General features: G+C 40.3%; 1 non-coding gene across 1 annotated transcript; it reads right to left on the bottom strand.

Annotated features, from left to right (window-relative positions):
* Positions 1-713: 713 nt before the first annotated feature.
* Positions 714-816, bottom strand: LOC112830344 (U6 spliceosomal RNA). Its single transcript, XR_003209894.2, has one exon. It is a non-coding gene; the product is annotated as a U6 spliceosomal RNA (small nuclear RNA).
* Positions 817-9,273: the final 8,457 nt, after the last annotated feature.

Genomic DNA, 9,273 nt, shown 5'->3' with positions numbered 1-9,273 from the left:
CCACAAGCTTCCAGATCAGCATGTAAACTCTGACCTAAAGCCCTGACAATGTTTCCCTGCACTGACTCTTCTGAACCTGTGGATGTTATGTTTACACTGCTCTTATAACCCCTACCATATTTTACTTTGTATAATAGTTATTTTAAATTTAATATATATTAACAGATATCAATATCTGTTGAGTTTTCTTATTAATTAGGAGGTATCTGTCAATCACTGACTTGCTTAAGAACATTGATGTACATCTGCATTCTCTAGAACTCCAGTATTTTGTAAGTCATGAGGAGGTAGGGGAAAAGTTTTATATTTAACTGTTTGTAAAATGCTTCTGGTTCCCTTGTACATGTACAAGGGACATGTGTACATGGACATGAACATATACAATGTACGTGAACATGTCAAGGTGTCTGAGAAGTCTTGAAGACACCGGTATACCTTTTTAAAACTTCAGTGGATATTAAATATTAAATATTGCCAGGCACTGTGCTAAATGCTATTCAGGGCAAGGAAGGGAGTCTTGCCTTCAGAGCAATTAGCATGCAAGGTAAAAAGTAATATTAGAAAAGTTAGAAAGGTAGTTATTGGTTTATTTTTTGACAAACTGGCGGATAATTGACAAAGTTTATGTATTTAAATGATATGTATACATTTTGAAATAACCACACAATCAAGTTAATTAACATCCATCACATCACATAGTTACCTTTTATTTTTTTAATATAGAACACTTCACAAATTTGCATGTCATCCTAGTGCAGGAACCATGCTAAATAATCTCTGTATCATTCCAGATACAGAGTATCTGTATGTGTGCTGCTGAAGGGACACTAGTCATTGAGCATTAGCACAAGTCTTAAATCTCCTGACTTCATGAAGAAATGTAAAAATTTTCCGTTAGTTGTAGACATTTAAGTATACACCCTCAATGCTGGGTTTTCCTTTGCCTTGCCCTCCCAGCCTCCAGTCCTGTAGACGAAATGAAAGACTCCGAATTTAGGCTCAAAGTCATGTTTCTTTGTACATAGAAGTGTGACCATGTCTAAGGTACCCTGAACCTATTTTTAAACTAAATGACTGGAAGAAGAGGTAGGAAATTTAATATTAGTGTTCTATTTTTTTCTTTAAAATCTTTTGGGGCTACCCTTTATTTTTTAATTGTTTTCTTCTTCCATATTTGTTTTGCCACTTACAACTAAATAACAAAATGAAATGGAAGTGGAACTATTAAAAAGAAAATAATTAACAATTAGTTATTTAGAATACTTAGAATTTTGCTTTATAAAAATATTGCTAAAGCTATTACTCATGTTGAAGTTTTAGCATTCATTAATGTATGTATTTTGTGCAAAATCAGCAAATTCCACATTCCCGGTTTGGCTGTTATACACACAAATTAATGAATGTACTTTAATGAATTTGATTAATATGCAGCAGTTTAAGATCCATTTTGTATTATTAGCCCATGAAATGTTCCTCATTGAATGCTGCTGAATCAGAATGCTGTATTTGCCTGGGAAAGCTGTCTCTCTCTCACACACACACAGAGACGCTCTTCACAAATAATGTAAAGCTAAGATTTTCGTAATTATCATAATTCACTCATTAAGATATTAGCAAACTGTCACAACCACAAAAGATTCTCTATGCATGGAATTTTCCATCTTTTGCCTGAACCCAAGATATACATGCAGTGCCAGTGCCCGAGAAGGTTAAATGGAAACCCTACTTCTGCATTTTATTAGCAAGTTTTGCAAACTACAAACAGCTTGAGTGTTGTATAAATTTATAGTTGTACTTGCACATTTGTGACAGTGGTTTTCGGCATGAAAGTTTTATCTAAGAGGTTTTACTTGGAACTGCACAGAGCAATTCCAAAACCTCAAAACTAAAGGAAAATAAAATTGAAGTGCCTTTACAATTGTGTGATTTATACGTTAAAGTATTTATTTTAAAACAAGATTAAAAATACTGCACTCCTAGAAACATTCTCTCCTGGTAGAAGCCACTCAGATGGAAAATTTCATCTATTTCAAACTGATTTTTTGCCTGAATTACTCTCACATATTTTCCTAAAACCTAGTCATGTCAACTGATTTATTCTACCTTAATAATACTGTGCTAGTAGCCAGGAAGATTCAAGTGTTGAAGTGGTAGAAGGCAGTTGGCCAATTAGGTGCTCAACTATATTTTGATTTTCTGTGCTTAGACATACTTATTCTTTTCTTACCTTCTGATCCCCTACTCAGTACTTCTAGATGAGAATTTCTGCATATTTCTGTCCTTGGAATACTTAGCCAAATTTGAGATATAGCATGCATTTTGGATCAAAATCCCAAATAAGAATAAGGCAGTGAAACCCATTTTCCCACTTTAAGAGGTAATAGAAGGAGCTCAGTATGACATACAAAGGGCGCATGTATTTCAATGTCTTTCCCAAGGCACCCCTTCGCCCCCCTCATAGTACAGTACCATCTGTGTCATCACGATGCCCCTAATGATGGGGATGCTCTGCATCTTATTAAAGATGACTGGCCTACGACAGAGCTACTGGGTTGCAATATAAGAAGTCATTTTTTTTTAAGATTTTGTTTATTTATTTGACAGAGAGAGAGAGACAGCGAGAGAGGGAACACAAGCAGGAGGAGTGGGAGAGGGAGAAATAGGCTTCCTGCTGAGCAGGGAGCCTGATGCGGGGCTCGATCCCAGGACCCTGGGACCATGACCCGAGCCGAAAGCAGACGCTCAATGACTGAGCCACCCAGGTGCCCCAAGAAGTCATTTTTCAATGAAATTATTGACGCTTTTTCTTCAGAATTTTCTCTCTTACTTAAAAAATTACTTTTTTGCTTCAATTATTATTGTCATTGACTCACCATCCTCTGGCAACATATGTTATTTTTGAAAAATTGATTTTAAAGAAAAGAGCCTGCAAAATTTTCTTAACAGAAACAATTGCTAGGGCCGCCTGGGTGGCTCAGTCATTAAATGTCTGTCTCGGGTCGTGATCCCGGAGTCCTGGAATCGGGCCCTGCATCGGGCTCCCTGCTCCGCGGGAGGCCTGCTTCTCCCTCTCCCACTCCCCCTGCTTGTGTTCCCTCTCTCGCTGTGTCTCTCTCTGTCAAATAAAATAAAATCTTAAAAAAAAAAAAAGAAAAGAAACAATTGTTAGGCCAGAAAGTTAATGGGAGTCTATTGTCTGGATGAGTTCATACCGTGATCTTGAAATAAAAAGATATAGGATGTGGTATAAGTCTTAATTTATGATCTCAAGAAGTATGTGAGAAAGCTACAAAAGTAAATCCAGACTTTGAAATTTGGAATTTGCTTTGGAGAAAGATGATAATGGCAGCAATGACTGGAGCGTTTTCTCTAGGGGTAGCTCTCAGTTACCTTGATTCTACTCAACAAATCAAAGAAACTGTCATTATTTTTCTAAATAGCAGGACTGAAAAAAAGAAAACCAGCATTCTAGACTGGGTTCTTATCTTAATCCACTCACACTCATGAAGAATTCTTTGAGTGAAGGAATATGAAGCTTTCCTATGACAGCCCTGGCCAATCCACAGAGAAAGAGGGACTTGGCCCAGTAAGCCCTCCCCAAATGACCGTGTAACTCATTTTCTGAGGATAGAAAATTGAAAATGCATAAGTCCTGAGCTTTTCCCTTTACAACACCCCATTTGGAATAAAGAAGTCATCAGAAAAATGGGATTCTTTCTTGCTAACCTGACACATACCATCCATGGACTAGAAAGAGATAATTTGTCAATAGTGTCAGCTAAATGCTGCTGTGGCCCCCATCTTTTACCTAAGGTCTATTTTCATTTTACCCAATTCCACAAAGTTTGTTTTATTAAAATGAAAAATGGGATTATGGTGCTCCCTAGAAAGTCATTTTATCTCCTTCCAGCTGTTCAGTGACATACTTTTAACTTTGTAAAGTCACTTGTTTATAATTTAAACTAAAGTTAGTTGCTGCACACCCTGTTTACCTGTACCTAGTAGCAAATTTGTAGTGACAGGAGAAAAATCACTGAGTTCCCCTAATCTTGTGAAGAAAGCACAACTAATAGCATCCTGTCCCCAGTTTGGGGAAATGTATGTTGTACATATAACAGTCAGGGTTCTGTTGTAAATAATAGGAGGCTTTTTTCACTATTTTAGGCAAAAAGGGTGCTTTACAGGGAATTCAGAACTTAAATATTCATTAGAAGGTTGAGGAGAGCAGGCTCTCCACTGACCTCCAGGAACAACTCCAAGGACAATTTTGCAGACCCTGGCTTCCAAGGGCACTGAATCAGGAAGCTGCTGCAGCAACTGCCACCCCCAGGATCACCGCAGATCTTGGACTTTAGCTGCTTTCCAGGCATCAGGAGGCCACCACTGCAGCTGTTGGCTCCAGGAAGTTGCCACCTAGGCTGCAGTCGGCTGAGGAGAAATTGTAGCCCAACCTCTGCAGGGCCATCCTGTGCCTGCTAACTCCACAAGAGGAAAATGAAAGTCTCCTGCATCCCCGCTTCTCCCTCCCCTGAACTCGGCTCCACGTACAGGTCTCACAAGCATGCATCTGATTGGCCAAACCTAAATGGCTTCTTTAGCTGCATAGGAGCCTGGGAAATGAAGGTTTTGTTTTGTTTTGTTTTAATTTTCCAGTCTTTTCGATCCAGGAAAGCATGCTAATAGGAGGTTAGAACAGAGTTGAGATAGTTTTCCTAATCTATCCAGTACCCGTAGACTCATTTTCTACTACTGGTTAGCCATGCATAAAGTCCTTCATAGTTTCCTATTTTTAAAATTCCTTCTTCAATTTTTTGGAAATCTCACACTAGTTTTCTTAAAGTCATTTCAGATTGTTCTATCACTTCCATTTGTCAGGAGTCAATAGGTCCTGATGTGGTAGGTAGAATAATGTCCTCCTGGAAAGATGTTTATGTCCTAATGCTTGGAACCTTTTTCTTCAGACTTTTCTTTCTTAAAAAATTATTTTTTTTTTTGCTTCAACTATTATTGTCATTGACTCACCATCCTCTGGCAACATATGTTATTTTTGAAAAATTGATTTTAAAGAAAATAGCCTGCAAAATTTTCTAACAGAAACAACTGCTGGGCCGGAAAGTTAATGGGAGTCTATTCTCTGGATGAGTTCATATCATGATCTCGAAATAAAAAGATATAGGATGTGGTAAAAGTCTTAATTTATGATCTCAAGAAGTATGTGAGAAAGCTACAAAACTAAATCCAGACTGTTACATTACATGGAAAAGGAGAATTAAAGTTGCAGATAGAATTAAGGTTGTTAATCAGCTAAGTTTAAAACAGAGAGATTATCCTGGATTATCCAGGTGGGCCTGATGTAATAACAAGGGTCCTTAAATGTGGAAGGGGCAGGTAGAAGAAGAGTTCAGAGTGTTGCAGTGTGAGAAATACTCATCGCACTGTTGCTGGCTTTAAAGATGGAGAGGAGCCATGAACCAAGGAATACAGGCAGCCTCTAGAAGCTGGAAGGGGCAAGGTAGTCGATTCTCCCAGAAAGGAATCAGCCCTGTTAGCACCTAGATTTTAGCCCACTGAAAGCCAATTCAGACTTCCAAACTCTAAATTTTTTTTAAGGATTTTATTTATTTATTTGACAGAGAGAGACCCAGCGAGAGAGGGAACACAAGCAGGGGGAGTGGGAGAGGGAGAAGCAGGCTTCCGGCTGAGCAGGGAGCCTGATGCGGGGCTCGATCCCGGAACCCTGGGATCATGACCTGAGCCGAAGGCAGCCGCTTAACGACTGAGCCACCCAGGCGCCCCTATCTTTTCATTTTAGAGAGAGAGAGAGTGAATGAGCCAGGGGTGGGTGGCAAGGGGCAGAGGGAGAGAGAGAATCTCAAGCAGACACCCTGCTGAGCGCGGAGCCTGATGCAGGGCTCTATCCCATGACCCTAAGATCATGACCTGAGCCAAAATCAGGAGCTGGGCACCCAACCGACTGAGCCACCCAGGCGCCCCAGATGTAGGATTAACATTTCGCAGAACACCGTGTCCCAGGTTTTTACCATGTTTTAGTTGAAGAGAAAATATAGTAAGTGGTTAGATATTTCTATTTCTATCAGTGACTTGCTTTCTGCATTCCCAGGGATGTCACTTTCTTCAACAAATAATACCCTTTTGGCAAAGGCTTAGCTGGTTGAAGATTATAAGAGAAAGTTTCATTGTATTGCACTTTAAAGTGGTTGTTCCAGAAATTCATCTTAAAACTTGCTATTTCAGGAAGCTGGCTCAGCTCCTCCACTTTCTCTGGAGTCCATCAATTCCATAAATTGGCTAGGCGTTACTGGAGGATGATTGTTAGGGTCAGGAGGGGGAGGAACAGAACACCAGGTGTTACATTACAAAAGGTGGCATGAGTCCCTGGTTTAGTCATGTACTTTAAGAGTGTGGAAAATAGCTGTTCACAGTTAACACCAGAAGTGCTCATTAAACTGATTTTCTGTTGGGAATGATTCCCCCAAAATGTCTCAGGCTATCAAGTAGCTAAAATTCTATCAGGATTATGATACCCACTGAGTTACAAGTTATAAGAAATGATACTTGAAATAAAGGCTTTGCAGGCAAATTAAAATAGTAATAATTTCAGTTAATGTAATGATATCTTTTTTTTTAAATCCCTTAATATCATTCAGCCAAAATTACATATTTGGGAAAAAATGAGCTACTAAAGAAGATTTCCTAATTGTATGTAATATGCTTGAAGGCATATTGCGGATGTAATTCAGATGCCTGGACACAGAGGAAGATGGCTCTGATGATGATATTATGCAATAGAACTACATTTTAGTCACAAACAGTCATAATGTAAAATTATTTCCCAGAGAAAGGAAGCTGAGAGTACGTTACAGCTTCCACAGTAAGCTGTGTAATCCTGGCTACACTCTGGAGATCATATTTTTACGTGTATAGGCTTCTCCGTAAGCCCTCAAACCTTGCAGATCAAATTTTGACATCTAGAATCCCAGTATTTTGCAAGTGATAGCACTTATTTTCCTGAAACTCAATTGCGAGTCTCTTGCTGTCTTTGTTTAGTTTACACCAATGTGGTATTCCCTCAACCAATTCATTTTGGCTCGCCCTTGTCTCATCTGTAGGCTAACAAAGCCCCAAAGCTGTTTCTTGAGGTGAACGGAGAATTACTTAAACCAAGCATGAATCCTTTTAACTATTTACAACCAGAAGTAGCTGGTTTAAGTAGGGTTTGTTTGTTTTTTTAATTTTACATCGTTGAGCTACAAGTTATTGTCAAGCAATCTATCAGTTAAACTTTTACACTTACTGTAGTTCAGTGGCCACAGTATCTTGCATAGAATTTCATATTGGTGCACATGTGATCTTGACAAATGACTAAAAATCAAACTGTATTCTGATCTGTGCTCTAACTCAGGTGAGTAAATTTGGATTTTTTTTTTTTTTTTTTTTTAATGCTCAGGCGGGTTTCACAAACCACACTGGCAAAGGCTCATAAAAAGTAGGTCTCGTGGTGGCCTTTGCCCCTCTCCACTCCCCAAATCCCATGGTTTCTTGTCTTGCCCTTGCTGGCTCAGGGGTCAGATGCCATCACCTCTGACGTGTTGATTTTAGTCTTCCTGAGATAAAGGCTCAAAACCCATCTGGGCCACACTGTTGTGAGCTCTGCTTTCTCACCACCCTCAGAGCTCATGATGGTGTCTTCTCCTTTAACAAGGTTGATTCCTTTCCCATCCTCCCATGTTTCCTTTATGCTGGGCTAAATGCATTCCTCCACTAGAGTATGGCTGGGACAATGGACTCATCCATGAGTCCTGGTTGGCTTTTGGGATAGCCATAGCTCCAAATAGGCTTCTTGGCTGGTGAGTCTGGGCTCAACAGTTCAGTCAGTCTCCCTCCTAGGCCTGCAGTCAATTTATGCCTATCTCCCAGCTTCTCCTTATGCCAGCTTCATGATGGTTTTTCAGTTGGATCTCAAAACTGTCACAGGACAACTGTGGGCTTTAGCCTGTCATTTGGCCAGGGTTGTCTCTGGCTTGGGCTTAATACATCTGAGGGAAAGCCCAGAGATGGGAGAGCAAGAAGGAACAAACAGTTGTTTCTCTGGCCCTGGTCAAAATTCTCTTCAGCTGATTCTAGGCACTTAGTATTCAGGATCAGCTCAGGCTCAAGTCTTTCCAGAAGACAAAGGAAGATGAAGACCCATTCTTAATTTCAAGGCAGGTTTTGTAAGAAAACCTTCACCTATTGCAATGGGGCTGGGCAAGGTGCCTTCAGAACAAAAAAGGGAGGCACCTGGGTGGCTCAGTCAGTTGAGCAGCTGAGTGGAGGACTCTTGATTTTGGCTCAGGTTGTGATCCCAAGGTTGTGGGACCAAGCCCCACATCAGGCTCCACCCTCAGTGCAGAGTCTGCTTATCCCTCCCCCTCTCCCTTTGCCCCTATCCCTCTGCCCCCCCCACCCTTCTCCCTATTCGAGTGCATGCACACACACGTGCTCTCTCTCTCTCTCTCAAATACATTTTTTAAAAGTTTTTTAAAAAGGTCTCCCGCTTTTTTTGTTTCCTAGAAGACCCACTGAATAATGGGACCGTCCCAGCTAAGAGGGGGACATAACTGGCACTAGCTGGTATAACCAATATCAGATACTGTGTGAAAATCAAGCTTTGGTTTTTCGGGTGGCCATATAATACTTGAGTAAGGTCCATCCAGAATTAGGCTAAACTGGGTTGGTACAAACTACACCTGACCTTTTAGCATTTCATGATACCGGAGAGCTACCTTCCTGTCTTTACCCTCTGTATGAAATAAAGATGGTGGGTATAATCCTTTCTCCCTTCACGAGAGAAAGAGTCTATGTAGACATTTACTTACTCAGCTTAACTTTTTGTTTGTTGAGCTATAGGTCTATAGCCTTCCATCTGCAATGGGGAAGGAAAGGGAGAGACATTCGTGTCATGGAAGGACCTTTGGACTAGGGCTCTGAATAGCTAGGATTTGATTTGTCACTCATGAGCCAGTACTCCTTAGTTCTCAGTTGATTCCTCTGCAAAGAGAGTTGACAGTAAAAAAGCTATGAGGGTTTCCCAGTTTTGTTAAGATGGGCAGATCAGAAAAGGGATGTGAAAGCTCTCAGAAAAGAAGTCTACTGACGTGTTTAAGAAATACCTAGTGAGCAGCAAACTACGTGCCAGACACTGCCAGTCTCTACAGATTAGAAATGAAGATGACACCCACACTGCCTCATGGAGACCAACACTTTCAGCCA

Source organism: Callorhinus ursinus, unplaced genomic scaffold, assembly GCF_003265705.2.
Source record: "Callorhinus ursinus isolate GAN/ISIS: 27379988/994484 unplaced genomic scaffold, GSC_fseal_2.0 scaffold58, whole genome shotgun sequence".
NCBI classification, from domain to species: domain Eukaryota; kingdom Metazoa; phylum Chordata; class Mammalia; order Carnivora; family Otariidae; genus Callorhinus; species Callorhinus ursinus.
This window is presented reverse-complemented; position numbering and strand designations above follow the sequence as displayed.